This window comes from Oncorhynchus masou, chromosome 29 (assembly GCF_036934945.1).
Source record: "Oncorhynchus masou masou isolate Uvic2021 chromosome 29, UVic_Omas_1.1, whole genome shotgun sequence".
In the NCBI taxonomy this organism is placed as follows: domain Eukaryota; kingdom Metazoa; phylum Chordata; class Actinopteri; order Salmoniformes; family Salmonidae; genus Oncorhynchus; species Oncorhynchus masou.
Window position 1 is genome coordinate 100,411,715 of NC_088240.1, and position 27,500 is coordinate 100,439,214.

Genomic DNA, 27,500 nt, shown 5'->3' on the forward strand with positions numbered 1-27,500 from the left:
ACTTTGCAGGGTGGCAAGCCTGCTCGAAATTCCAAGCAGATGGTTGTTTGCGAAGTCAGTTGGTGCTTCGGCAGAGAAAATAACGACCTAACGTGGGGTTCGAACCCACGACCCTGAGATTAAGAGTCTCATGCTCTACCGACTGAGCTAGCCAGGTACCTCTATAGTTATTTTGACTTGTTTCGAATATCGTACATCACAGTTTCTGCTAAATATGGCGATCATTGAGTTTTTGTTGTTGGATCCTGTGGTGCAATCTGTTAGAGTGTTGTACTTATACAGCAGTATAAAGCAATTAGATGACAAGGTTATGAGTTCAAGCCCCACCAAGAGCAAGTATTCTTCTTGAAGCCTCTGCCTGTCTATTTCTTGCCATGAAAATGATCATTTATTCCATCCATTTTGGAGGACGTTTCATAGGTACTAGGGATGTCATTGAGATGACAGGATAGAGTGCAGGCAGAGATAGAATACAAATTCATAGTCTTCTGTATCACCAACTTTGCAGGGTGGCAAGTATTCTTCTTGAAGCCTCTGCCTGTCTATTTCTTGTCCGGAAAATGATCATTTATTCCATCCATTTCGGAGGACTTTTCATAGGTAATAGGGATGTCATTGAGATGACAGGATAGAGTGCAGGCAGAGATGGAATACAAATTCATCGCCTTCTGTATCACCAACTTTGCAGGGTGGCAAGCCTGCTCGAAATTCCAAGCAGATGGTTGTTTGCGAAGTTAGTTGGTGCTTCGGCAGAGAAAATAATCACCTAACGTGGGGCTCGAACCCACGACCCTGAGATTAAGAGTCTCATGCTCTACCTACTGAGCTAGCCAGGTACCTCTATAGTGATTTTGACTTGTTTCGAATATCGTACATCACAGTTTCTGCTAAATATGGTGATCATTGAGTTTTTGGATCCTGTGGTGCAATCTGTTAGAGTGTTGTACTTATACAGCAGTATACAGCAATTAGATGAGAAGGTTATGAGTTCAAGCCCCACCAGGAGCAAGTATTCTTCTTGAATCCTCTGCCTGTCTATTTCTTGTCCGGAAAATTATCATTTATTCCATCCTTTTCGGAGGACTTTTCATAGGTAATAGGGATGTCATTGAGATGACAGGATAGAGTGCAGGCAGAGATGGAATACAAATTCATCGCCTTCTGTATCACCAACTTTGCGGGTGGCAAGCCTGCTCGAAATTCCAAGCAGATGGTTGTTTGCGAAGTCAGTTGGTGCTTCGGCAGAGAAAATAACCACCTAACGTGGGGCTCGAACCCACGACCCTGAGATTAAGAGTCTCATGCTCTACCGACTGAGCTAGCCAGGTACCTCAATAGTGATTTTGACTTGGTTCGAATATCGTACATCACAGTTTCTGCTAAATATGGTGATCATTGAGTTTTTGTTGTTGGATCCTGTGGTGCAATCTGTTAGAGTGTTGTACTTATACAGCAGTATACAGCAATTAGATGACAAGGTTATGAGTTCAAGCCCCACCAGGAGCAAGTATTCTTCTTGAAGCCTCTGCCTGTCTATTTCTTGCCATGAAAATGATCATTTATTCCATCCATTTTGGAGGACGTTTCATAGGTACTAGGGATGTCATTGAGATGACAGGATAGAGTGCAGGCAGAGATAGAATACAAATTCATAGTCTTCTGTATCACCAGCTATGCAGAGTGGAAAGCCTACTCGAAATTCCAAGCGGATGGCTGTTTGCGAAGTGAGTTGGTGCTTCGGCAGAGAAAATTATCACCTAACGTGGGGCTCGAACCCACGACCCTGAGATTAAGAGTCTCATGCTCTACCGACTGAGCTAGCCAGGTACCTCAATAGTTATTTTGACTTGTTTCGAATATCGTACATCCCAGTTTCTGCAAAATATGGTGATCAGTGAGTGTTGTTGATGGATCCTGTGGTGCAATCTGTTAGTGTGTTGTACTTATACAGCAGTATACAGCAATTAGATGACAAGGTTATAAGTTCAAGCTCCACCAGGAGCAAGTATTCTTCTTGAATCCTCTGCCTGTCTATTTCTTGTCCGGAAAATTATCATTTATTCCATCCATTTCGGAGGACTTTTCATAGGTAATAGGGATGTCATTGAGATGACAGGATAGAGTGCAGGGAGAGATGGAATACAAATTCATCGCCTTCTGTATCACCAACTTTGCAGGGTGGCAAGCCTGCTCGAAATTCCAAGCAGATGGTTGTTTGCGAAATCAGTTGGTGCTTCGGCAGAGAAAATAATCACCTAACGTGGGGCTCGAACCCACGACCCTGAGATTAAGAGTCTCATGCTCTACCGACTGAGCTAGCCAGGTACCTCTATAGTTATTTTGACTTGTTTCGAATATCGTACATCACAGTTTCTGCTAAATATGGCGATCATTGAGTTTTTGGATCCTGTGGTGCAATCTGTTAGAGTGTTGTACTTATACAGCAGTATACAGCAATTAGATGAGAAGGTTATGAGTTCAAGCCCCACCAGGAGCAAGTATTCTTCTTGAATCCTCTGCCTGTCTATTTCTTGTCCGGAAAATTATCATTTATTCCATCCATTTCGGAGGACTTTTCATAGGTAATAGGGATGTCATTGAGATGACAGGATAGAGTGCAGGCAGAGATGGAATACAAATTCATCGCCTTCTGTATCACCAACTTTGCAGGGTGGCAAGCCTGCTCGAAATTCCAAGCAGATGGTTGTTTGCGAAGTCAGTTGGTGCTTCGGCAGAGAAAATAACTAACTAACGTGGGGCTCGAACCCACGACCCTGAGATTAAGAGTCTCATGCTCTACCGACTGAGCTAGCCAGGTACCTCAATAGTTATTTTGACTTGGTTCGAATATCGTACATCCCAGTTTCTGCAAAATATGGTGATCAGTGAGTGTTGTTGATGGATCCTGTGGTGCAATCTGTTAGCGTGTTGTACTTATACAGCAGTATACAGCAATTAGATGACAAGGTTATGAGTTCAAGCCCCACCAGGAGCAAGTATTCTTCTTGAAGCCTCTGCCTGTCTATTTCTTGCCATGAAAATGATCATTTATTCCATCCATTTCGGAGGACTTCTCATAGGTAATAGGGATGTCATTGAGATGACAGGATAGAGTGCAGGCAGAGATGGAATACAAATTCATCGCCTTCTGTATCACCAACTTTGCAGGGTGGCAAGCCTGCTCGAAATTCCAAGCAGATGGTTGTTTGCGAAGTCAGTTGGTGCTTCGGCAGAGAAAATAATCACCTAACGTGGGGCTCGAACCCACGACCCTGAGATTAAGAGTCTCATGCTCTACCGACTGAGCTAGCCAGGTACCTCTATAGTGATTTTGACTTGTTTCGAATATCGTACATCACAGTTTCTGCTAAATATGGTGATCATTGAGTTTTTGGATCCTGTGGTGCAATCTGTTAGAGTGTTGTACTTATACAGCAGTATACAGCAATTAGATGAGAAGGTTATGAGTTCAAGCCCCACCAGGAGCAAGTATTCTTCTTGAATCCTCTGCCTGTCTATTTCTTGTCCGGAAAATTATCATTTATTCCATCCTTTTCGGAGGACTTTTCATAGGTAATAGGGATGTCATTGAGATGACAGGATAGAGTGCAGGCAGAGATGGAATACAAATTCATCGCCTTCTGTATCACCAACTTTGCGGGTGGCAAGCCTGCTCGAAATTCCAAGCAGATGGTTGTTTGCGAAGTCAGTTGGTGCTTCGGCAGAGAAAATAACCACCTAACGTGGGGCTCGAACCCACGACCCTGAGATTAAGAGTCTCATGCTCTACCGACTGAGCTAGCCAGGTACCTCAATAGTGATTTTGACTTGGTTCGAATATCGTACATCACAGTTTCTGCTAAATATGGTGATCATTGAGTTTTTGTTGTTGGATCCTGTGGTGCAATCTGTTAGAGTGTTGTACTTATACAGCAGTATACAGCAATTAGATGACAAGGTTATGAGTTCAAGCCCCACCAGGAGCAAGTATTCTTCTTGAAGCCTCTGCCTGTCTATTTCTTGCCATGAAAATGATCATTTATTCCATCCATTTTGGAGGACGTTTCATAGGTACTAGGGATGTCATTGAGATGACAGGATAGAGTGCAGGCAGAGATAGAATACAAATTCATAGTCTTCTGTATCACCAGCTATGCAGAGTGGAAAGCCTACTCGAAATTCCAAGCGGATGGCTGTTTGCGAAGTGAGTTGGTGCTTCGGCAGAGAAAATTATCACCTAACGTGGGGCTCGAACCCACGACCCTGAGATTAAGAGTCTCATGCTCTACCGACTGAGCTAGCCAGGTACCTCAATAGTTATTTTGACTTGTTTCGAATATCGTACATCCCAGTTTCTGCAAAATATGGTGATCAGTGAGTGTTGTTGATGGATCCTGTGGTGCAATCTGTTAGTGTGTTGTACTTATACAGCAGTATACAGCAATTAGATGACAAGGTTATAAGTTCAAGCTCCACCAGGAGCAAGTATTCTTCTTGAATCCTCTGCCTGTCTATTTCTTGTCCGGAAAATTATCATTTATTCCATCCATTTCGGAGGACTTTTCATAGGTAATAGGGATGTCATTGAGATGACAGGATAGAGTGCAGGGAGAGATGGAATACAAATTCATCGCCTTCTGTATCACCAACTTTGCAGGGTGGCAAGCCTGCTCGAAATTCCAAGCAGATGGTTGTTTGCGAAATCAGTTGGTGCTTCGGCAGAGAAAATAATCACCTAACGTGGGGCTCGAACCCACGACCCTGAGATTAAGAGTCTCATGCTCTACCGACTGAGCTAGCCAGGTACCTCTATAGTTATTTTGACTTGTTTCGAATATCGTACATCACAGTTTCTGCTAAATATGGCGATCATTGAGTTTTTGGATCCTGTGGTGCAATCTGTTAGAGTGTTGTACTTATACAGCAGTATACAGCAATTAGATGAGAAGGTTATGAGTTCAAGCCCCACCAGGAGCAAGTATTCTTCTTGAATCCTCTGCCTGTCTATTTCTTGTCCGGAAAATTATCATTTATTCCATCCATTTCGGAGGACTTTTCATAGGTAATAGGGATGTCATTGAGATGACAGGATAGAGTGCAGGCAGAGATGGAATACAAATTCATCGCCTTCTGTATCACCAACTTTGCAGGGTGGCAAGCCTGCTCGAAATTCCAAGCAGATGGTTGTTTGCGAAGTCAGTTGGTGCTTCGGCAGAGAAAATAACCAACTAACGTGGGGCTCGAACCCACGACCCTGAGATTAAGAGTCTCATGCTCTACCGACTGAGCTAGCCAGGTACCTCAATAGTTATTTTGACTTGGTTCGAATATCGTACATCCCAGTTTCTGCAAAATATGGTGATCAGTGAGTGTTGTTGATGGATCCTGTGGTGCAATCTGTTAGCGTGTTGTACTTATACAGCAGTATACAGCAATTAGATGACAAGGTTATGAGTTCAAGCCCCACCAGGAGCAAGTATTCTTCTTGAAGCCTCTGCCTGTCTATTTCTTGCCATGAAAATGATCATTTATTCCATCCATTTCGGAGGACTTCTCATAGGTAATAGGGATGTCATTGAGATGACAGGATAGAGTGCAGGCAGAGATGGAATACAAATTCATCGCCTTCTGTATCACCAACTTTGCAGGGTGGCAAGCCTGCTCGAAATTCCAAGCAGATGGTTGTTTGCGAAGTCAGTTGGTGCTTCGGCAGAGAAAATAACCACCTAACGTGGGGCTCGAACCCACGACCCTGAGATTAAGAGTCTCATGCTCTACCGACTGAGCTAGCCAGGTACCTCAATAGTTATTTTGACTTGGTTCGAATATCGTACATCCCAGTTTCTGCAAAATATGGTGATCAGTGAGTGTTGTTGATGGATCCTGTGGTGCAATCTGTTAGCGTGTTGTACTTATACAGCAGTATACAGCAATTAGATGACAAGGTTATAAGTTCAAGCTCCACCATGAGCAAGTATTCTTCTTGAATCCTCTGCCTGTCTATTTCTTGTCCGGAAAATTATCATTTATTCCATCCATTTCGGAGGACTTTTCATAGGGAATATGGATGTCATTGAGATGACAGGATAGAGTGCAGGCAGAGATGGAATACAAATTCATCGCCTTCTGTATCACCAACTTTGCAGGGTGGCAAGCCTGCTCGAAATTCCAAGCAGATGGTTGTTTGCGAAGTCAGTTGGTGCTTCGGCAGAGAAAATAATCACCTAACGTGGGGCTCGAACCCACGACCCTGAGATTAAGAGTCTCATGCTCTACCGACTGAGCTAGCCAGGTACCTCAATAGTTATTTTGACTTGGTTCGAATATCGTACATCCCAGTTTCTGCAAAATATGGTGATCAGTGAGTGTTGTTGATGGATCCTGTGGTGCAATCTGTTAGCGTGTTGTACTTATACAGCAGTATACAGCAATTAGATGACAAGGTTATAAGTTCAAGCTCCACCAGGAGCAAGTATTCTTCTTGAATCCTCTGCCTGTCTATTTCTTGTCCGGAAAATTATCATTTATTCCATCCATTTCGGAGGACTTTTCATAGGTAATAGGGATGTCATTGAGATGACAGGATAGAGTGCAGGCAGAGATGGAATACAAATTCATCGCCTTCTGTATCACCAACTTTGCAGGGTGGCAAGCCTGCTCGAAATTCCAAGCAGATGGTTGTTTGCGAAGTCAGTTGGTGCTTCGGCAGAGAAAATAACGACCTAACGTGGGGTTCGAACCCACGACCCTGAGATTAAGAGTCTCATGCTCTACCGACTGAGCTAGCCAGGTACCTCAATAGTTATTTTGACTTGGTTCGAATATCGTACATCCCAGTTTCTGCAAAATATGGTGATCAGTGAGTGTTGTTGATGGATCCTGTGGTGCAATCTGTTAGCGTGTTGTACTTATACAGCAGTATACAGCAATTAGATGACAAGGTTATGAGTTCAAGCCCCACCATGAGCAAGTATTCTTCTTGAAGCCTCTGCCTGTCTATTTCTTGCCATGAAAATGATCATTTATTCCATCCATTTTGGAGGACGTTTCATAGGTACTAGGGATGTCATTGAGATGACAGGATAGAGTGCAGGCAGAGATAGAATACAAATTCATAGTCTTCTGTATCACCAACTTTGCAGGGTGGCAAGTATTCTTCTTGAAGCCTCTGCCTGTCTATTTCTTGTCCGGAAAATTATCATTTATTCCATCCATTTCGGAGGACGTTTCATAGGTAATAGGGATGTCATTGAGATGACAGGATAGAGTGCAGGCAGAGATGGAATACAAATTCATCGCCTTCTGTATCACCAACTTTGCAGGGTGGCAAGCCTGCTCGAAATTCCAAGCAGATGGTTGTTTGCGAAGTCAGTTGGTGCTTCGGCAGAGAAAATAATCACCTAACGTGGGGCTCGAACCCACGACCCTGAGATTAAGAGTCTCATGCTCTACCGACTGAGCTAGCCAGGTACCTCTATAGTTATTTTGACTTGTTTCGAATATCGTACATCCCAGTTTCTGCAAAATATGGTGATCATTGAGTTTTGTTGATGGATCCTGTGGTGCAATCTGTTAGAGTGTTGTACTTATACAGCAGTATACAGCAATTAGATGACAAGGTTATGAGTTCAAGCCCCACCAGGAGCAAGTATTCTTCTTGAAGCCTCTGCCTGTCTATTTCTTGCCATGAAAATGATCATTTATTCCATCCATTTCGGAGGACTTCTCATAGGTAATAGGGATGTCATTGAGATGACAGGATAGAGTGCAGGCAGAGATGGAATACAAATTCATCGCCTTCTGTATCACCAACTTTGCAGGGTGGCAAGCCTGCTCGAAATTCCAAGCAGATGGTTGTTTGCGAAGTCAGTTGGTGCTTCGGCAGAGAAAATAACCACCTAACGTGGGGCTCGAACCCACGACCCTGAGATTAAGAGTCTCATGCTCTACCGACTGAGCTAGCCAGGTACCTCAATAGTTATTTTGACTTGGTTCGAATATCGTACATCCCAGTTTCTGCAAAATATGGTGATCAGTGAGTGTTGTTGATGGATCCTGTGGTGCAATCTGTTAGCGTGTTGTACTTATACAGCAGTATACAGCAATTAGATGACAAGGTTATAAGTTCAAGCTCCACCATGAGCAAGTATTCTTCTTGAATCCTCTGCCTGTCTATTTCTTGTCCGGAAAATTATCATTTATTCCATCCATTTCGGAGGACTTTTCATAGGGAATATGGATGTCATTGAGATGACAGGATAGAGTGCAGGCAGAGATGGAATACAAATTCATCGCCTTCTGTATCACCAACTTTGCAGGGTGGCAAGCCTGCTCGAAATTCCAAGCAGATGGTTGTTTGCGAAGTCAGTTGAGTTTTTGTTGTTGGATCCTGTGGTGCAATCTGTTAGAGTGTTGTACTTATACAGCAGTATACAGCAATTAGATGACAAGGTTATGAGTTCAAGCCCCACCAGGAGCAAGTATTCTTCTTGAATCCTCTGCCTGTCTATTTCTTGTCCGGAAAATTATCATTTATTCCATCCATTTCGGAGGACTTTTCATAGGTAATAGGGATGTCATTGAGATGACAGGATAGAGTGCAGGCAGAGATGGAATACAAATTCATCGCCTTCTGTATCACCAACTTTGCAGGGTGGCAAGCCTGCTCGAAATTCCAAGCAGATGGTTGTTTGCGAAGTCAGTTGGTGCTTCGGCAGAGAAAATAACCAACTAACGTGGGGCTTGAACCCACGACCCTGAGATTAAGAGTATCATGCTCTACCGACTGAGCTAGCCAGGTACCTCAATAGTGATTTTGACTTGGTTCGAATATCGTACATCACAGTTTCTGCTAAATATGGTGATCATTGAGTTTTTGTTGTTGGATCCTGTGGTGCAATCTGTTAGAGTGTTGTACTTATACAGCAGTATACAGCAATTAGATGACAAGGTTATGAGTTCAAGCCCCACCAGGAGCAAGTATTCTTCTTGAAGCCTCTGCCTGTCTATTTCTTGCCATGAAAATGATCATTTATTCCATCCATTTCAGAGGACTTCTCATAGGTAATAGGGATGTCATTGAGATGACAGGATAGAGTGCAGGCAGAGATGGAATACAAATTCATCGCCTTCTGTATCACCAACTTTGCAGGGTGGCAAGCCTGCTCGAAATTCCAAGCAGATGGTTGTTTGCGAAGTCAGTTGGTGCTTCGGCAGAGAAAATAACCACCTAACGTGGGGTTCGAACCCACGACCCTGAGACTAAAAATCTCATGCTCTACCGACTGAGCTAGCCAGGTACCTCAATAGTTATTTTGACTTGGTTCGAATATCGTACATCCCAGTTTCTGCAAAATATGGTGATCAGTGAGTGTTGTTGATGGATCCTGTGGTGCAATCTGTTAGCGTGTTGTACTTATACAGCAGTATACAGCAATTAGATGACAAGGTTATAAGTTCAAGCTCCACCATGAGCAAGCATTCTTCTTGAATCCTCTGCCTGTCTATTTCTTGTCCGGAAAATTATCATTTATTCCATCCATTTCGGAGGACTTTTCATAGGGAATATGGATGTCATTGAGATGACAGGATAGAGTGCAGGCAGAGATGGAATACAAATTCATCGCCTTCTGTATCACCAACTTTGCAGGGTGGCAAGCCTGCTCGAAATTCCAAGCAGATGGTTGTTTGCGAAGTCAGTTGGTGCTTCGGCAGAGAAAATAATCACCTAACGTGGGGCTCGAACCCACGACCCTGAGATTAAGAGTCTCATGCTCTACCGACTGAGCTAGCCAGGTACCTCAATAGTTATTTTGACTTGGTTCGAATATCGTACATCCCAGTTTCTGCAAAATATGGTGATCAGTGAGTGTTGTTGATGGATCCTGTGGTGCAATCTGTTAGCGTATTGTACTTATACAGCAGTATACAGCAATTAGATGACAAGGTTATAAGTTCAAGCTCCACCAGGAGCAAGTATTCTTCTTGAATCCTCTGCCTGTCTATTTCTTGTCCGGAAAATTATCATTTATTCCATCCATTTCGGAGGACTTTTCATAGGTAATAGGGATGTCATTGAGATGACAGGATAGAGTGCAGGCAGAGATGGAATACAAATTCATAGTCTTCTGTATCACCAACTTTGCAGGGTGGCAAGTATTCTTCTTGAAGCCTCTGCCTGTCTATTTCTTGTCCGGAAAATGATCATTTATTCCATCCATTTCGTATCACCAACTTTGCAGGTTGACATGGAATGGCATCACCAACTTTGCCAAGCCTGCTCGAAATTCCAAGCAGATGGTTGTTTGCGAAGTCAGTTGGTGCTTCGGCAGAGAAAAAAACGACCTAACGTGGGGTTCGAACCCACGACCCTGAGATTAAGAGTCTCATGCTCTACCGACTGAGCTAGCCAGGTACCTCAATAGTTATTTTGACTTGGTTCGAATATCGTACATCCCAGTTTCTGCAAAATATGGTGATCAGTGAGTGTTGTTGATGGATCCTGTGGTTCAATCTGTTAGCGTGTTGTACTTATACAGCAGTATACAGCAATTAGATGACAAGGTTATAAGTTCAAGCTCCACCATGAGCAAGTATTCTTCTTGAATCCTCTGCCTGTCTATTTCTTGTCCGGAAAATTATCATTTATTCCATCCATTTCGGAGGACTTTTCATAGGGAATATGGATGTCATTGAGATGACAGGATAGAGTGCAGGCAGAGATGGAATACAAATTCATCGCCTTCTGTATCACCAACTTTGCAGGGTGGCAAGCCTGCTCGAAATTGCAAGCAGATGGTTGTTTGCGAAGTCAGTTGGTGCTTCGGCAGAGAAATTAATCACCTAACGTGGGGCTCGAACACACGACCCTGAGATTAAGAGTCTCATGCTCTACCGACTGAGCTAGCCAGGTACCTCTATAGTTATTTTGACTTGGTTCGAATATCGTACATCCCAGTTTCTGCAAAATATGGTGATCAGTGAGTGTTGTTGATGGATCCTGTGGTGCAATCTGTTAGCGTGTTGTACTTATACAGCAGTATACAGCAATTAGATGACAAGGTTATGAGTTCAAGCCCCACCAGGAGCAAGTATTCTTCTTGAAGCCTCTGCCTGTCTATTTCTTGCCATGAAAATGATCATTTATTCCATCCATTTTGGAGGGCGTTTCATAGGTACTAGGGATGTCATTGAGATGACAGGATAGAGTGCAGGCAGAGATAGAATACAAATTCACAGTCTTCTGTATCACCAGCTATGCAGAGTGGAAAGCCTGCTCGAAATTCCAAGCGGATGGCTGTTTGCGAAGTGAGTTGGTGCTTCGGCAGAGAAAATAATCACCTAACGTGGGGCTAGAACCCACGACCCTGAGATTAAGAGTCTCATGCTCTACCGACTGAGCTAGCCAGGTACCTCAATAGTTATTTTGACTTGGTTCGAATATCGTACATCCCAGTTTCTGCAAAATATGGTGATCAGTGAGTGTTGTTGATGGATCCTGTGATGCAATCTGTTAGCGTGTTGTACTTATACAGCAGTATACAGCAATTAGATGACAAGGTTATGAGTTCAAGCCCCACCAGGAGCAAGTTTTCTTCTTGAATCCTCTGCCTGTCTATTTCTTGCCCTGAAAATGATCATTTATTCCATCCATTTCGGAGGACTTTTCATAGGTAATAGGGATGTCATTGAGATGACAGGATAGAGTGCAGGCAGAGATGGAATACAAATTCATCGCCTTCTGTATCACCAACTTTGCAGGGTGGCAAGCCTGCTCGAAATTCCAAGCAGATGGTTGTTTGCGAAGTTAGTTGGTGCTTCGGCAGAGAAAATAATCACCTAACGTGGGGCTCGAACCCACGACCCTGAGATTAAGAGTCTCATGCTCTACCGACTGAGCTAGCCAGGTACCTCTATAGTGATTTTGACTTGTTTCGAATATCGTACATCACAGTTTCTGCTAAATATGGTGATCATTGAGTTTTTGGATCCTGTGGTGCAATCTGTTAGAGTGTTGTACTTATACAGCAGTATACAGCAATTAGATGAGAAGGTTATGAGTTCAAGCCCCACCAGGAGCAAGTATTCTTCTTGAATCCTCTGCCTGTCTATTTCTTGTCCGGAAAATTATCATTTATTCCATCCATTTCGGAGGACTTTTCATAGGTAATAGGGATGTCATTGAGATGACAGGATAGAGTGCAGGCAGAGATGGAATACAAATTCATCGCCTTCTGTATCACCAACTTTGCAGGGTGGCAAGCCTGCTCGAAATTGCAAGCAGATGGTTGTTTGCGAAGTCAGTTGGTGCTTCGGCAGAGAAAATAATCACCTAACGTGGGGCTCGAACACACGACCCTGAGATTAAGAGTCTCATGCTCTACCGACTGAGCTAGCCAGGTACCTCTATAGTTATTTTGACTTGGTTCGAATATCGTACATCCCAGTTTCTGCAAAATATGGTGATCAGTGAGTGTTGTTGATGGATCCTGTGGTGCAATCTGTTAGCGTGTTGTACTTATACAGCAGTATACAGCAATTAGATGACAAGGTTATGAGTTCAAGCCCCACCAGGAGCAAGTATTCTTCTTGAAGCCTCTGCCTGTCTATTTCTTGCCATGAAAATGATCATTTATTCCATCCATTTTGGAGGGCGTTTCATAGGTACTAGGGATGTCATTGAGATGACAGGATAGAGTGCAGGCAGAGATAGAATACAAATTCACAGTCTTCTGTATCACCAGCTATGCAGAGTGGAAAGCCTGCTCGAAATTCCAAGCGGATGGCTGTTTGCGAAGTGAGTTGGTGCTTCGGCAGAGAAAATAATCACCTAACGTGGGGCTAGAACCGACGACCCTGAGATTAAGAGTCTCATGCTCTACCGACTGAGCTAGCCAGGTACCTCAATAGTTATTTTGACTTGGTTCGAATATCGTACATCCCAGTTTCTGCAAAATATGGTGATCAGTGAGTGTTGTTGATGGATCCTGTGATGCAATCTGTTAGCGTGTTGTACTTATACAGCAGTATACAGCAATTAGATGACAAGGTTATGAGTTCAAGCCCCACCAGGAGCAAGTTTTCTTCTTGAATCCTCTGCCTGTCTATTTCTTGCCCTGAAAATGATCATTTATTCCATCCATTTCGGAGGACTTTTCATAGGTAATAGGGATGTCATTGAGATGACAGGATAGAGTGCAGGCAGAGATGGAATACAAATTCATCGCCTTCTGTATCACCAACTTTGCAGGGTGGCAAGCCTGCTCGAAATTCCAAGCAGATGGTTGTTTGCGAAGTTAGTTGGTGCTTCGGCAGAGAAAATAATCACCTAACGTGGGGCTCGAACCCACGACCCTGAGATTAAGAGTCTCATGCTCTACCGACTGAGCTAGCCAGGTACCTCTATAGTGATTTTGACTTGTTTCGAATATCGTACATCACAGTTTCTGCTAAATATGGTGATCATTGAGTTTTTGGATCCTGTGGTGCAATCTGTTAGAGTGTTGTACTTATACAGCAGTATACAGCAATTAGATGAGAAGGTTATGAGTTCAAGCCCCACCAGGAGCAAGTATTCTTCTTGAATCCTCTGCCTGTCTATTTCTTGTCCGGAAAATTATCATTTATTCCATCCATTTCGGAGGACTTTTCATAGGTAATAGGGATGTCATTGAGATGACAGGATAGAGTGAAGGCAGAGATGGAATACAAATTCATCGCCTTCTGTATCACCAACTTTGCAGGGTGGCAAGCCTGCTCGAAATTCCAAGCAGATGGTTGTTTGCGAAATCAGTTGGTGCTTCGGCAGAGAAAATAATCACCTAACGTGGGGCTCGAACCCACGACCCTGAGATTAAGAGTCTCATGCTCTACCGACTGAGCTAGCCAGGTACCTCAATATTGATTTTGACTTGGTTCGAATATCGTACATCACAGTTTCTGCTAAATATGGCGATCATTGAGTTTTTGTTGTTGGATCCTGTGGTGCAATCTGTTAGAGTGTTGTACTTATACAGCAGTATACAGCAATTAGATGACAAGGTTATGAGTTCAAGCCCCACCAGGAGCAAGTATTCTTCTTGAAGCCTCTGCCTGTCTATTTCTTGCCATGAAAATGATCATTTATTCCATCCATTTTGGAGGGCGTTTCATAGGTACTAGGGATGTCATTGAGATGACAGGATAGAGTGCAGGCAGAGATAGAATACAAATTCATAGTCTTCTGTATCACCAGCTATGCAGAGTGGAAAGCCTGCTCGAAATTCCAAGCGGATGGCTGTTTGCGAAGTGAGTTGGTGCTTCGGCAGAGAAAATTATCACCTAACGTGGGGCTCGAACCCACGACCCTGAGATTAAGAGTCTCATGCTCTACCGACTGAGCTAGCCAGGTACCTCAATAGTGATTTTGACTTGGTTCGAATATCGTACATCACAGTGTAGCGGTATTTATTAGAGAGGGGTAAAGTAAGATTTTGTTTGGGCGCCAGGCAGGTATTAACCATGCCGAAAGGAAAAGAGTAGAAGAGAGAGTACCACTACCAGACCCACACACATCAGCAGAAGAGACTGCCTAGAGTGTAGCCTGTTTACCAGATAGCCAGTGGAGAGAAAAGAGAATACACACCATATAAAACCCACATCACAGCACAGGGGTAACCCCAACAATAATACTAATAATGGCAGAGCAATTCAACAGCATCTTCATACAAGAACGAACCCAGTCATCAACAGAGGATTTGCAATAATCTGTATTATTTTCTAGTGGATGAGTGCAGAGGGTATGAATGTGGGGGGTGTTCATCGACACAACAAAGGCCTTAAAAATGTCCACAGTCTTCTCGGCCACATGTCATTAGTACACCTCACCTCAATACAGTTCACATTACAATACACAACTTGCAAGCAACCTCCCTTTTAACTAAAATGTCCATCAAAATACTTCTGGCAGGGCAATAATAGTCCAGCTCTAATGAACTTCAATGGGAAGTGCATTTGAAAAATAGAGAGTCTGTTGCAGGGTAAAGCACTGGAACGAGAGGGAAGAGAAAGAGAGAGAAAAAGAGAAATCTTAGCTGTGGTCTTCAGGCCTGCCGGTGTACGGTCTGACTGTCCGATGGTTTGTTGGTTTGTATGGTAAAGCTTCGCAACAATGTTGCTACTAATCCATGCGATCCATAACGGGCGCGGTCCCAAACAAAAACAACCACGATCTAAAGCGATCACACCGATGATTGAGTTAAATACTTTATAAACTACAAACGCTGAAAAACAAACAAAACTTCTGCAGCACAGCACACACAATCAAACTGTCGCGCCAGCCAAGAGCCCCTCCCCAAAGAGCTGAATGAGCTCTCTTTATCTCCTCCTTCCTTAGTGCTCATGCGCTCTTAAAGTGGCAGTGCACGGTGAAGGCTCCGAGCAGATTTCGCCACACTCCTCCCCCCATGAAAAAACAAAGCCTGTAGAATCAGAGAGGACGCAGGCTTTGACAGGTTCATGTTCCTGCTACACAAAACCAGGGAAGTCCTCATCATCAGAGTCCTCCACGAAGAGGTCCTGCAGGTGTTGCTTTTGCCTGCGATCCAGCTCTTTGGCCGTAGGGTAACAGGGCTTTAGGTCAACAACATGCACTGTCCTGACATCTTCCCCAGTGTCCTCCAAACAGACCAAGTAGTTCACTGGTCCCAACTGCTGCACTACACGGTATGGACCTTTCCATCTCGAAGCTAGCTTGGCAGTGAACTTCTTAGATGCCTTTGACAGATGATGTGAACGTACCCAGACACGAGACTGGGGTGGAAAACACACGTCTCGTCTATGTTTGTCATAGTTTCTCAGCTGTCGTTGTTTGGCTTTGGTTTTGTTGGCCTCCACTCTGGCTAGCAAGGTGTGGTGGTGTTGTACGGCATCAAACGCTGGGCAGTCAGGTGAAACATTCGAACTTTGCAAGACCCTGTCCATCGGACCTTTTAGTGGTCTTCCCAGGTGGAGTTCGGCGGGAGTGACCCCAGAAGTCTCCTGCACGGCAGAGTTCAGTGCAAAGCGAAATTCTGGAAGATGCTGATCCCAACTTGTGTGCTGATCCCCCACGAATGAAGCAATCATCCCCTTCAGGGTTCGGTTTACCCTCTCGGTCAGGTTGGTCTGAGGATGATAGGCTGTGGTCAACTTGGCAATTACACCCCAGTAGGTACAGAGCTCTTTGTAGATTCCTGATATGAACTGCGGACCTCGGTCAGAGAGGATTTGGTCTGGAATCCCGAATCTGGTAAAAACCTCCCTTCTCAGAATTAGAGCAATGGCTGATGCACTGGCTCTGCGGAGGGGAAACAACTCCACCCAGTGTGTGTAGTAGTCCACTACCACCAATAAAAATTCATTCCGTGTCCCCCGGCTGGGAGGAAAAGGTCCCATGAGGTCAATTCCCAACATTTCATTTGGATGGTTCACCACGGTCTGCTGCATTTTCCCGGCAGGTCTGCCAATGTCTGGTTTGTATTTCTGGCAGACTTCACACTGCTGTACAAACTTCCGGGTATCAACCCACATGCCTGGCCAGTAAACCACCTCTTGTAGTCTTCGATAAGTTTTAAAAACTCCAAGATGGCCACTCATGGGATTGGCATGATAAGCTTGGATTATCTGGTCACACAATGTAGAGGGAATGAAGACGCGATAATGGGTGCTGTGTATTCCATCTCCTCTTGGAGTTTTTCGATACACTTTATCCTGAATTATGCTATACTTATCATTGAAGCGACTCTTGGTGTCTTCTTCAGACAGACTCTTGTGGATCACCATTATGGCAGCATCCTTCTGCTGTGCTCTCCATACACTCTCATCATCCAGAGGAAAGGAATCATCCAGACATTTAGCGGTAGCATAAGTACTGCACAAGGGAGGACAAACATTGGCAGTCTCTGTAATCCGAGAAAGGGCATCTGGTACAACGTTCAGTTTTCCTTTGCGATACTCAATGATGAAGTCAAACTTCTGCAGTCTGATAGACCAGCGAATAAGGCGGCTGTTGGTCTTGCCTGATGCCAGAACCCACTGCAGAGCAGCATGGTCTGTGACAACGGTGAAGATCTTTGCCTCCAAGTAGTAGCTCCATTTCTCCAAAGCCCAGACCACAGCGAGGCACTCCCTTTCAGTCGTTGAATAATTCCTCTCGGCTGAATTAAGGGTGCGACTTGCATAGGCAAGAACTTCTTCTGTTCCAAGTCCTGTTTGTTGAGCCAAGACTGCTCCAAGTCCTGTTTGACTTGCATCCGTGTACACAATGAAATGAGCATTCAGGTTAGGATGTCCAAGCACTGGAGGAGTAATTAGACTGTTTTTGAGTGCTTCAAATGCACTTTGGCATGCAGGGGTCCATTGGAATTTCACACCTTTCTTCTTAAGGTGGTTGAGGGGTTCAGCTACCTTTGAAAAGTCAGGCACAAACCTGTGGTACCATCCAGCCATGCCCAGAAACCGCTGAACAGCCTTGAGGGATGTGGGAATTGGGAATTCCTGCACGGCTGCAACTTTGGCTGGATCTGCATGGATACCTTCAGCATTAACCACATGACCAAGGAACTTGAGTTCTGGCAGACAGAAACGACACTTCTTCAAGTTCAAGGTCAAACCTGCAGCCTTTAGTCTGTCGAAGACGGACTGAATGTCTTGCAGATGATCCGCGACAGAGGAGGAGTAGATTATGATGTCATCCAGATACACAAGACAATTTCTACCCCTCAGATCTCCCAGGACAGTCTCCATCAACCTTTGGAAGGTTGCTGGAGCATTCTTCAAACCAAAAGGCATGACTTTGAAGGAGTACAAACCAGCAGGGGTGACAAAGGCAGTCTTGTCCTGACTAGCGGGATCCATTGACACCTGCCAATAGCCACTGTTCAGATCCAGATTACTAAAGATGGATGTTCCTGCCAGAGATTCCAGTATGTCATTTATGTTTGGTAGAGGGTAGGCATCGCTTTCTGTTATGGCATTCGGCTTCCTGTAGTCCACACAGAATCGATATCCACCATCTTTCTTAGGAATCAGGACAACCGGAGAAGCCCATCCGGAAAAAGAAGGTTCCACAATTCCATTCTCCAACATGCTTTTGAGCTGTTCATTGAGAATTGCCAGTTTGGCGGGGGACAGCCTGTAGGGACACTGCTTAATGGGGACCTCATGCCGGGTATAGATTTTGTGTTTGAAGACGGTTGTACGGCCGAGTGTAAGAGTACAAACCTCACTGTTCATGTCCAACATCTGGGAGAGCTGCCACCTTTCATCATCCGACAGACATGCCTGTTCCACTGCTTGTTTGATGTAGAAATCCGCATCAGGTTTGTTTTTGCTCTCGGATAGAAGGGGGGGTACGGCGGTAATCAGGGTGATAGTTGGGTTCTCGGACTTCACTGGTGGAACATGTTTTTGTCTTTGTCTCTTTATATTTTCTCTGTCTCTGACTTGACCTTGTCCGGACTCTGCATAATGTAGCAGGCTCCAGCCTGAAATCAGTGCATTACCAGTTTGAAATGGATGAGGCTGAGAATAGTCAGAGTGCAGCCGATAGGAGGGTTCAGACATCGAGATGGTCAGTCCACTGAAGAACAGGAAGTCTAGGCCAAGGACTACAGCAAATGCAAGGCTTGAATCTGCAAGAATAGCCACAGGAAGGTTAATAGTCTCACCATGCAGTTTTATTATTATACTAATCCAGCCCAAGGGGGTGGTAGGTTCTCCATTGGCCAAGTACAATGGTCCCTCCTCCCATGTTTGTAGCTCCTCATGAGGTAATGCCATGTTCTGCCACAGGGCCTCTTGCATCAGGGTGTAAGATGCCCCTGTGTCAATTATGGCCTTCCCTCTCCAGTTCCTAACAGTCAGAGGAACCAATAGTTGTTGCGGAATAGGAATAAGACCGCTAGCTGTGCTGTCTAAAGGCTTCATGGTGGGCATTAAGGCTGACCCAATTGTATGCAAGCCACCACGTCTGTCTAGACTTTTAGTCTTCGGTCCTTTTCCTGAATCCTGACGCTGGACATAGAGCGGGCAAGAATCTGGAGGATGTTGGACTTTACACCTCCAACACACGACTGGACATTTGTCCTGGATCTTGGGTACAAATATCTGAGACGGTTTAGCCCCAGGAGAGTTATGGGTATACTGGGATGAGGGAACAGGGTTTTTAGTTTGGAGGTGGTGCTTCCAGTCCTTCTCAAACTGAGTCCCAAGACGCACCAGATCATCCACGTTCTGCACACGTTCTCGAAGTTGACTAGCAAGGCGGGGAACCATGTTCTTAAGAAGGAGTTTGACCATCTCCTGCTCAGTAATGTCAGCCTTCCATCTCCTACATAGAACTCGGTAGGAGAAGGCAAAGTCCCGTATTGGCTCTGCTTCACCCTGGACTCTGTTACGAACACGTTCCGCCAGTTCATCCACATAGTCCTCTGAGAGGAAGGCTAAGAGGAATATATTTTGAAACTCCTCCCAGGTTGACACATGTTCACGGGCTATCTCCCACCAGTCTCTTGCTGTACCATGAAGAACACTGCGGAGGGTAGCAAGAACCTCCAAGTCAGTAAGGGGCCGGATAGAAAGAAAATCATTACACTTAGATAAGAAAAACAGTGGATCAACATCATCTTCTGGGCTGCCAAAAGTGGGGAAAAGTAGTTTGATAGGGAGGGAGCGCTCTAGAGGAGGCATGACAGTGGCAGCGGGAGTTCTGTTGTTTAACAGTATCTTCAGAGGGGGTTTTGTAGTACTACCTGTTCCTATTCCCTTACTGGCCAAGCCAGTGGCAGAGGTAAAACCTGAGGGAGGTGCAGAAGATTTGTCCAGAAGGGAAAAGCACTGCATTACCTCCTGGTGCAGCTCTTCCAGTTGAAGGTCTATGGCCTTCTGTGCTTTTTCCATCTCATTAACAGTGTCCTTTTGAGTCTGTTCAATCAAAAATCGTAGTTCCCCTGTGAGAGAGTTCTTCATGTCCTCCATAACTTCCTTCAGATAAGAACACACTCCCTTCACAACAGAGGCTGACTCCTCTGCTCTCTGTTTTTGTTCCTCCTCAAGAAAGATTATGACTTGATGATGGTTAGTTTCCATTTGTGTTTTGAACCGGTGCAGTTTTCCTTGAATATCCTGTTTCAGAGAATCTTGTAAATATTTCTGTCTCTGAACAATTTGTTGTTGGTTTTCCTCCATTTGACAGGGAAGGTAATCCAACCTCCGCTGCACATCTGTCTGATGAGCCTCCACACATTCACTGAGTTTGCGAATGGCATTCTCCTGCATTGTCAAACTATGATTGGTGTGTGTCCATTGATGTTCCAGTTGTCCAGTGATCACAGAGACACCTCTCCCAGTCTCTCTGGACAGGGTAACCGGAAGGGTTTGAGGGGAGGGTAATGGTGGAGATGTTATAGGTGAACCAGAAGCCTGGGGATTAGGGTCAGTGCTATCCAACTCCATTAGTCCATCAAGTCCTTCCACAATGAAAGAATCCCGAACATGATTACCATCAGGTGTGTCCACATTGACACAGTATGGGGTTCCAACAAAAGACATGATTCAACCTTGTGTGGATGGTGTCATGAGTGTTTCTCTTCAAGTCCCTGTTCGGGCGCCAATTCTGTAGCGGTATTTATTAGAGAGGGGTAAAGAAAGATTTTGTTTGGGCGCCAGGCAGGTATTAACCATGCCGAAAGGAAAAGAGTAGAAGAGAGAGTACCACTACCAGACCCACACACATCAGCAGAAGAGACTGCCTAGAGTGTAGCCTGTTTACCAGATAGCCAGTGGAGAGAAAAGAGAATACACACCATATAAAACCCACATCACAGCACAGGGGTAACCCCAACAATAATACTAATAATGGCAGAGCAATTCAACAGCATCTTCATACAAGAACGAACCCAGTCATCAACAGAGGATTTGCAATAATCTGTATTATTTTCTAGTGGATGAGTGCAGAGGGTATGAATGTGGGGGGTGTTCATCGACACAACAAAGGCCTTAAAAATGTCCACAGTCTTCTCGGCCACATGTCATTAGTACACCTCACCTCAATACAGTTCACATTACAATACACAACTTGCAAGCAACCTCCCTTTTAACTAAAATGTCCATCAAAATACTTCTGGCAGGGCAATAATAGTCCAGCTCTAATGAACTTCAATGGGAAGTGCATTTGAAAAATAGAGAGTCTGTTGCAGGGTAAAGCACTGGAACGAGAGGGAAGAGAAAGAGAGAGAAAAAGAGAAATCTTAGCTGTGGTCTTCAGGCCTGCCGGTGTACGGTCTGACTGTCCGATGGTTTGTTGGTTTGTATGGTAAAGCTTCGCAACAATGTTGCTACTAATCCATGCGATCCATAACGGGCGAGGTCCCAAACAAAAACAACCACGATCTAAAGCGATCACACCGATGATTGAGTTAAATACTTTATAAACTACAAACGCTGAAAAACAAACAAAACTTCTGCAGCACAGCACACACAATCAAACTGTCGCGCCAGCCAAGAGCCCCTCCCCAAAGAGCTGAATGAGCTCTCTTTATCTCCTCCTTCCTTAGTGCTCATGCGCTCTTAAAGTGGCAGTGCACGGTGAAGGCTCCGAGCAGATTTCGCCACAACAGTTTCTGCTAAATATGGTGATCATTGAGTTTTTGTTGTTGGATCCTGTGGTGCAATCTGTTAGAGTGTTGTACTTATACAGCAGTATACAGCAATTAGATGACAAGGTTATGAGTTCAAGCCCCACCAGGAGCAAGTATTCTTCTTGAAGCCTCTGCCTGTCTATTTCTTGCCATGAAAATGATCATTTATTCCATCCATTTTGGAGGGCGTTTCATAGGTACTAGGGATGTCATTGAGATGACAGGATAGAGTGCAGGCAGAGATAGAATACAAATTCATAGTCTTCTGTATCACCAGCTATGCAGAGTGGAAAGCCTGCTCGAAATTCCAAGCGGATGGCTGTTTGCGAAGTGAGTTGGTGCTTCGGCAGAGAAAATTATCACCTAACGTGGGGCTCGAACCCACGACCCTGAGATTAAGAGTCTCATGCTCTACCGACTGAGCTAGCCAGGTACCTCAATAGTTATTTTGACTTGGTTCGAATATCGTACATCCCAGTTTCTGCAAAATATGGTGATCAGTGAGTGTTGTTGATGGATCCTGTGGTGCAATCTGTTAGTGTGTTGTACTTATACAGCACTATACAGCAATTAGATGACAAGGTTATAAGTTCAAGCTCCACCAGGAGCAAGTATTCTTCTTGAATCCTCTGCCTGTCTATTTCTTGTCCGGAAAATTATCATTTATTCCATCCATTTCGGAGGACTTTTCATAGGTAATAGGGATGTCATTGAGATGACAGGATAGAGTGCAGGCAGAGATGGAATACAAATTCATCGCCTTCTGTATCACCAACTTTGCAGGGTGGCAAGCCTGCTCGAAATTCCAAGCAGATGGTTGTTTGCGAAATCAGTTGGTGCTTCGGCAGAGAAAATAATCACCTAACGTGGAGCTCGAACCCACGACCCTGAGATTAAGAGTCTCATGCTCTACCGACTGAGCTACCCAGGTACCTCTATAGTTATTTTGACTTGTTTCGAATATCGTACATCACAGTTTCTGCTAAATATGGCGATCATTGAGTTTTTGTTGTTGGATCCTGTGGTGCAATCTGTTAGAGTGTTGTACTTATACAGCAGTATACAGCAATTAGATGACAAGGTTATGAGTTCAAGCCCCACCAGGAGCAAGTATTCTTCTTGAATCCTCTGCCTGTCTATTTCTTGCCCTGAAAATGATCATTTATTCCATCCATTTCGGAGGACTTTTCATAGGTAATGGTGATGTCATTGAGATGACAGGATAGAGTGCAGGCAGAGATGGAATACAAATTCATCGCCTTCTGTATCACCAACTTTGCAGGGTGGCAAGCCTGCTCGAAATTCCAAGCAGATGGTTGTTTGCGAAGTTAGTTGGTGCTTCGGCAGATAAAATAATCACCTAACGTGGCGCTCGAACCCACGACCCTGAGATTAAGAGTCTCATGCTCTACCGACTGAGCTAGCCAGGTACCTCTATAGTGATTTTGACTTGTTTCGAATATCGTACATCCCAGTTTCTGCAAAATATGGTGATCAGTGAGTGTTGTTGATGGATCCTGTGGTGCAATCTGTTAGCGTGTTGTACTTATACAGCAGTATATAGCAATTAGATGACAAGGTTATGAGTTCAAGCCCCACCAGGAGCAAGCATTCTTCTTGAAGCCTCTGCCTGTCTATTTCTTGCCATGAAAATGATCATTTATACCATCCATTTTGGAGGGCGTTTCATAGGTACTAGGGATGTCATTGAGATGACAGGATAGAGTGCAGGCAGAGATAGAATACAAATTCATAATCTTCTGTATCACCAGCTATGCAGAGTGGAAAGCCTGCTCGAAATTCCAAGCGGATGGCTGTTTGCGAAGTGAGTTGGTGCTTCGGCAGAGAAAATTATCACCTAACGTGGGGCTCGAACCCACGACCCTGAGATTAAGAGTCTCATGCTCTACCGACTGAGCTAGCCAGGTACCTCAATAGTGATTTTGACTTGGTTCGAATATCGTACATCCCAGTTTCTGCAAAATATGGTGATCAGTGAGTGTTGTTGATGGATCCTGTGGTGCAATCTGTTAGAGTGTTGTACTTATACAGCAGTATACAGCAATTAGATGACAAGGTTATAAGTTCAAGCTCCACCAGGAGCAAGTATTCTTCTTGAATCCTCTGCCTGTCTATTTCTTGTCCGGAAAATTATCATTTATTCCATCCATTTCGGAGGACTTTTCATAGGTAATAGGGATGTCATTGAGATGACAGGATAGAGTGCAGGCAGAGATAGAATACAAATTCATAGTCTTCTGTATCACCAGCTATGCAGAGTGGAAAGCCTGCTCGAAATTCCAAGCGGATGGCTGTTTGCGAAGTGAGTTGGTGCTTTGGCAGAGAAAATTATCACCTGACGTGGGGCTCGAACCCACGACCCTGAGATTAAGAGTCTCATGCTCTACCGACTGAGCTAGCCAGGTACTTCAATAGTTATTTTGACTTGGTTCGAATATCGTACATCCCAGTTTCTGCAAAATATGGTGATCAGTGAGTGTTGTTGATGGATCCTGTGGTGCAATCTGTTAGCGTGTTGTACTTATACAGCAGTATACAGCAATTAGATGACAAGGTTATGAGTTCAAGCCCCACCAGGAGCAAGTATTCTTCTTGAAGCCTCTGCCTGTCTATTTCTTGCCATGAAAATGATCATTTATTCCATCCATTTTGGAGGGTGTTTCATAGGTACTAGGGATGTCATTGAGATGACAGGATAGAGTGCAGGCAGAGATAGAATACAAATTCATAGTCTTCTGTATCACCAGCTATGCAGAGTGGAAAGCCTGCTCGAAATTCCAAGCGGATGGCTGTTTGCGAAGTGAGTTGGTGCTTCGGCAGAGAAAATATCACCTAACGTGGGGCTCGAACCCACGACCCTGAGATTAAGAGTCTCATGCTCTACCGACTGAGCTAGCCAGGTACCTCTATAGTTATTTTGACTTGTTTCGAATATCGTACATCACAGTTTCTGCTAAATATGGCGATCATTGAGTTTTTGTTGTTGGATCCTGTGGTGCAATCTGTTAGAGTGTTGTACTTATACAGCAGTATACAGCAATTAGATGACAAGGTTATGAGTTCAAGCTCCACCATGAGCAAGTATTCTTCTTGAATCCTCTGCCTGTCTATTTCTTGTCCGGAAAATTATCATTTATTCCATCCATTTCGGAGGACTTTTCATAGGTAATAGGGATGTCATTGAGATGACAGGATAGAGTGCAGGCAGAGATAGAATACAAATTCATAGTCTTCTGTATCACCAGCTATGCAGAGTGGAAAGCCTGCTCGAAATTCCAAGCGGATGGCTGTTTGCGAAGTGAGTTGGTGCTTCGGCAGAGAAAATTATCACCTAACGTGGGGCTCGAACCCACGACCCTGAGATTAAGAGTCTCATGCTCTACCGACTGAGCTAGCCAGGTACCTCAATAATTATTTTGACTTGGTTCGAAAATCGTACATCCCAGTTTCTGCAAAATATGGTGATCAGTGAGTGTTGTTGATGGATCCTGTGGTGCAATCTGTTAGCGTGTTGTACTTATACAGCAGTATACAGCAATTAGATGACAAGGTTATAAGTTCAAGCTCCACCAGGAGCAAGTATTCTTCTTGAATCCTCTGCCTGTCTATTTCTTGTCTGGAAAATTATCATTTATTCCATCCATTTCGGAGGACTTTTCATAGGTAATAGGGATGTCATTGAGATGACAGGATAGAGTGCAGGCAGAGATGGAATAGAGAAAAATAATCACCTAACGTGGGGCTCGAACCCATGACCCTGAGATTAAGAGTCTCATGCTCTACCGACTGAGCTAGCCAGGTACCTCTATAGTGATTTTGACTTGTTTCGAATATCGTACATCACAGTTTCTGCTAAATATGGTGATCATTGAGTTTTTGGATCCTGTGGTGCAATCTGTTAGAGTGTTGTACTTATACAGCAGTATACAGCAATTAGATGAGAAGGTTATGAGTTCAAGCCCCACCAGGAGCAAGTATTCTTCTTGAATCCTCTGCCTGTCTATTTCTTGTCCGGAAAATTATCATTTATTCCATCCATTTCGGAGGACTTTTCATAGGTAATAGGGATGTCATTGAGATGACAGGATAGAGTGCAGGCAGAGATGGAATACAAATTCATCGCCTTCTGTATCACCAACTTTGCAGGGTGGCAAGCCTGCTCGAAATTCCAAGCAGATGGTTGTTTGCGAAATCAGTTGGTGCTTCGGCAGAGAAAATAATCACCTAACGTGGAGCTCGAACCCACGACCCTGAGATTAAGAGTCTCATGCTCTACCGACTGAGCTACCCAGGTACCTCTATAGTTATTTTGACTTGTTTCGAATATCGTACATCACAGTTTCTGCTAAATATGGCGATCATTGAGTTTTTGTTGTTGGATCCTGTGGTGCAATCTGTTAGAGTGTTGTACTTATACAGCAGTATACAGCAATTAGATGACAAGGTTATGAGTTCAAGCCCCACCAGGAGCAAGTATTCTTCTTGAATCCTCTGCCTGTCTATTTCTTGCCCTGAAAATGATCATTTATTCCATCCATTTCGGAGGACTTTTCATAGGTAATGGTGATGTCATTGAGATGACAGGATAGAGTGCAGGCAGAGATGGAATACAAATTCATCGCCTTCTGTATCACCAACTTTGCAGGGTGGCAAGCCTGCTCGAAATTCCAAGCAGATGGTTGTTTGCGAAGTTAGTTGGTGCTTCGGCAGATAAAATAATCACCTAACGTGGCGCTCGAACCCACGACCCTGAGATTAAGAGTCTCATGCTCTACCGACTGAGCTAGCCAGGTACCTCTATAGTGATTTTGACTTGTTTCGAATATCGTACATCCCAGTTTCTGCAAAATATGGTGATCAGTGAGTGTTGTTGATGGATCCTGTGGTGCAATCTGTTAGCGTGTTGTACTTATACAGCAGTATATAGCAATTAGATGACAAGGTTATGAGTTCAAGCCCCACCAGGAGCAAGCATTCTTCTTGAAGCCTCTGCCTGTCTATTTCTTGCCATGAAAATGATCATTTATACCATCCATTTTGGAGGGCGTTTCATAGGTACTAGGGATGTCATTGAGATGACAGGATAGAGTGCAGGCAGAGATAGAATACAAATTCATAATCTTCTGTATCACCAGCTATGCAGAGTGGAAAGCCTGCTCGAAATTCCAAGCGGATGGCTGTTTGCGAAGTGAGTTGGTGCTTCGGCAGAGAAAATTATCACCTAACGTGGGGCTCGAACCCACGACCCTGAGATTAAGAGTCTCATGCTCTACCGACTGAGCTAGCCAGGTACCTCAATAGTGATTTTGACTTGGTTCGAATATCGTACATCCCAGTTTCTGCAAAATATGGTGATCAGTGAGTGTTGTTGATGGATCCTGTGGTGCAATCTGTTAGAGTGTTGTACTTATACAGCAGTATACAGCAATTAGATGACAAGGTTATAAGTTCAAGCTCCACCAGGAGCAAGTATTCTTCTTGAATCCTCTGCCTGTCTATTTCTTGTCCGGAAAATTATCATTTATTCCATCCATTTCGGAGGACTTTTCATAGGTAATAGGGATGTCATTGAGATGACAGGATAGAGTGCAGGCAGAGATAGAATACAAATTCATAGTCTTCTGTATCACCAGCTATGCAGAGTGGAAAGCCTGCTCGAAATTCCAAGCGGATGGCTGTTTGCGAAGTGAGTTGGTGCTTTGGCAGAGAAAATATCACCTGACGTGGGGCTCGAACCCACGACCCTGAGATTAAGAGTCTCATGCTCTACCGACTGAGCTAGCCAGGTACTTCAATAGTTATTTTGACTTGGTTCGAATATCG

General features: G+C 44.2%; 24 non-coding genes across 24 annotated transcripts; all 24 read right to left on the reverse strand.

Moving 5' to 3' along the window:
- Nucleotides 1-1,255: 1,255 nt before the first annotated feature.
- On the reverse strand, nt 1,256-1,328 carry trnak-cuu (transfer RNA lysine (anticodon CUU)). Its single transcript has one exon. It is a non-coding gene; the product is annotated as a tRNA-Lys (tRNA).
- A 426-nt stretch (nt 1,329-1,754) lies between these two features.
- On the reverse strand, nt 1,755-1,827 carry trnak-cuu (transfer RNA lysine (anticodon CUU)). Its single transcript has one exon. It is a non-coding gene; the product is annotated as a tRNA-Lys (tRNA).
- Nucleotides 1,828-2,252: 425 nt separating this feature from the next.
- trnak-cuu (transfer RNA lysine (anticodon CUU)) lies at nt 2,253-2,325 on the reverse strand. The gene has a single exon. It is a non-coding gene; the product is annotated as a tRNA-Lys (tRNA).
- A 918-nt stretch (nt 2,326-3,243) lies between these two features.
- Nucleotides 3,244-3,316, reverse strand: trnak-cuu (transfer RNA lysine (anticodon CUU)). The gene has a single exon. It is a non-coding gene; the product is annotated as a tRNA-Lys (tRNA).
- A 419-nt stretch (nt 3,317-3,735) lies between these two features.
- trnak-cuu (transfer RNA lysine (anticodon CUU)) lies at nt 3,736-3,808 on the reverse strand. The gene has a single exon. It is a non-coding gene; the product is annotated as a tRNA-Lys (tRNA).
- A 426-nt stretch (nt 3,809-4,234) lies between these two features.
- trnak-cuu (transfer RNA lysine (anticodon CUU)) lies at nt 4,235-4,307 on the reverse strand. The gene has a single exon. It is a non-coding gene; the product is annotated as a tRNA-Lys (tRNA).
- A 425-nt stretch (nt 4,308-4,732) lies between these two features.
- Nucleotides 4,733-4,805, reverse strand: trnak-cuu (transfer RNA lysine (anticodon CUU)). The gene has a single exon. It is a non-coding gene; the product is annotated as a tRNA-Lys (tRNA).
- A 918-nt stretch (nt 4,806-5,723) lies between these two features.
- Nucleotides 5,724-5,796, reverse strand: trnak-cuu (transfer RNA lysine (anticodon CUU)). Its single transcript has one exon. It is a non-coding gene; the product is annotated as a tRNA-Lys (tRNA).
- A 425-nt stretch (nt 5,797-6,221) lies between these two features.
- On the reverse strand, nt 6,222-6,294 carry trnak-cuu (transfer RNA lysine (anticodon CUU)). The gene has a single exon. It is a non-coding gene; the product is annotated as a tRNA-Lys (tRNA).
- Nucleotides 6,295-7,397: 1,103 nt separating this feature from the next.
- Nucleotides 7,398-7,470, reverse strand: trnak-cuu (transfer RNA lysine (anticodon CUU)). The gene has a single exon. It is a non-coding gene; the product is annotated as a tRNA-Lys (tRNA).
- A 425-nt stretch (nt 7,471-7,895) lies between these two features.
- trnak-cuu (transfer RNA lysine (anticodon CUU)) lies at nt 7,896-7,968 on the reverse strand. The gene has a single exon. It is a non-coding gene; the product is annotated as a tRNA-Lys (tRNA).
- Nucleotides 7,969-9,226: 1,258 nt separating this feature from the next.
- trnak-uuu (transfer RNA lysine (anticodon UUU)) lies at nt 9,227-9,299 on the reverse strand. The gene has a single exon. It is a non-coding gene; the product is annotated as a tRNA-Lys (tRNA).
- A 425-nt stretch (nt 9,300-9,724) lies between these two features.
- On the reverse strand, nt 9,725-9,797 carry trnak-cuu (transfer RNA lysine (anticodon CUU)). The gene has a single exon. It is a non-coding gene; the product is annotated as a tRNA-Lys (tRNA).
- A 2,038-nt stretch (nt 9,798-11,835) lies between these two features.
- On the reverse strand, nt 11,836-11,908 carry trnak-cuu (transfer RNA lysine (anticodon CUU)). Its single transcript has one exon. It is a non-coding gene; the product is annotated as a tRNA-Lys (tRNA).
- Nucleotides 11,909-13,324: 1,416 nt separating this feature from the next.
- trnak-cuu (transfer RNA lysine (anticodon CUU)) lies at nt 13,325-13,397 on the reverse strand. The gene has a single exon. It is a non-coding gene; the product is annotated as a tRNA-Lys (tRNA).
- A 420-nt stretch (nt 13,398-13,817) lies between these two features.
- trnak-cuu (transfer RNA lysine (anticodon CUU)) lies at nt 13,818-13,890 on the reverse strand. The gene has a single exon. It is a non-coding gene; the product is annotated as a tRNA-Lys (tRNA).
- A 426-nt stretch (nt 13,891-14,316) lies between these two features.
- Nucleotides 14,317-14,389, reverse strand: trnak-cuu (transfer RNA lysine (anticodon CUU)). Its single transcript has one exon. It is a non-coding gene; the product is annotated as a tRNA-Lys (tRNA).
- Nucleotides 14,390-22,016: 7,627 nt separating this feature from the next.
- On the reverse strand, nt 22,017-22,089 carry trnak-cuu (transfer RNA lysine (anticodon CUU)). The gene has a single exon. It is a non-coding gene; the product is annotated as a tRNA-Lys (tRNA).
- Nucleotides 22,090-23,511: 1,422 nt separating this feature from the next.
- trnak-cuu (transfer RNA lysine (anticodon CUU)) lies at nt 23,512-23,584 on the reverse strand. The gene has a single exon. It is a non-coding gene; the product is annotated as a tRNA-Lys (tRNA).
- A 425-nt stretch (nt 23,585-24,009) lies between these two features.
- On the reverse strand, nt 24,010-24,082 carry trnak-cuu (transfer RNA lysine (anticodon CUU)). The gene has a single exon. It is a non-coding gene; the product is annotated as a tRNA-Lys (tRNA).
- A 424-nt stretch (nt 24,083-24,506) lies between these two features.
- Nucleotides 24,507-24,579, reverse strand: trnak-cuu (transfer RNA lysine (anticodon CUU)). The gene has a single exon. It is a non-coding gene; the product is annotated as a tRNA-Lys (tRNA).
- Nucleotides 24,580-25,005: 426 nt separating this feature from the next.
- trnak-cuu (transfer RNA lysine (anticodon CUU)) lies at nt 25,006-25,078 on the reverse strand. The gene has a single exon. It is a non-coding gene; the product is annotated as a tRNA-Lys (tRNA).
- Nucleotides 25,079-26,895: 1,817 nt separating this feature from the next.
- Nucleotides 26,896-26,968, reverse strand: trnak-cuu (transfer RNA lysine (anticodon CUU)). The gene has a single exon. It is a non-coding gene; the product is annotated as a tRNA-Lys (tRNA).
- Nucleotides 26,969-27,392: 424 nt separating this feature from the next.
- Nucleotides 27,393-27,465, reverse strand: trnak-cuu (transfer RNA lysine (anticodon CUU)). The gene has a single exon. It is a non-coding gene; the product is annotated as a tRNA-Lys (tRNA).
- Nucleotides 27,466-27,500: the final 35 nt, after the last annotated feature.